General features: G+C 34.0%; 1 protein-coding gene across 1 annotated transcript in view; it reads right to left on the bottom strand.

Moving 5' to 3' along the window:
* efna2a (ephrin-A2a) overlaps positions 1-306 on the bottom strand; it is a 165,916-nt gene that overhangs the window by 688 nt on the left and 164,922 nt on the right. The gene's annotated exons all lie outside the window — the stretch shown is intronic.

Here is a 306-nt window from a genome sequence, read left to right as displayed (position 1 = left end):
AGAGCATAAAGAAGAGAAGAGAAGGAGAGCATAAAGAAGAGAAAAAATGGAGAGCATAAAGAAGAGAAGAAAAGGAGAGCATAAAGAAGAGAAGAAAAGGAGAGCATAAAGAAGAGAAGAAAAAGAGAGCAAAAAGATGAGAAGAAAAGGAGAGCATAAAGAAGAGAAGAAAATGAGAGCATAAAGAAGAGAAGAAAAGAGAACAAAAAGAAGAGGAAAATGAAATAAAAAGAAGAGAAGAAAATGAGAGCCAAAAGAAGAGAAGAAAAGGAGAGCATAAAGAAGAGAAGAGAAGGAGAGCATAAA

Source organism: Nematolebias whitei, chromosome 21 (genome assembly GCF_014905685.2).
Source record: "Nematolebias whitei isolate Nwh7 chromosome 21, NemWhi1, whole genome shotgun sequence".
Lineage (NCBI taxonomy): Eukaryota > Metazoa > Chordata > Actinopteri > Cyprinodontiformes > Rivulidae > Nematolebias > Nematolebias whitei.
Note: the sequence above shows the minus strand (reverse complement) of the source record. Positions and strands in the feature narration are given on the sequence as shown.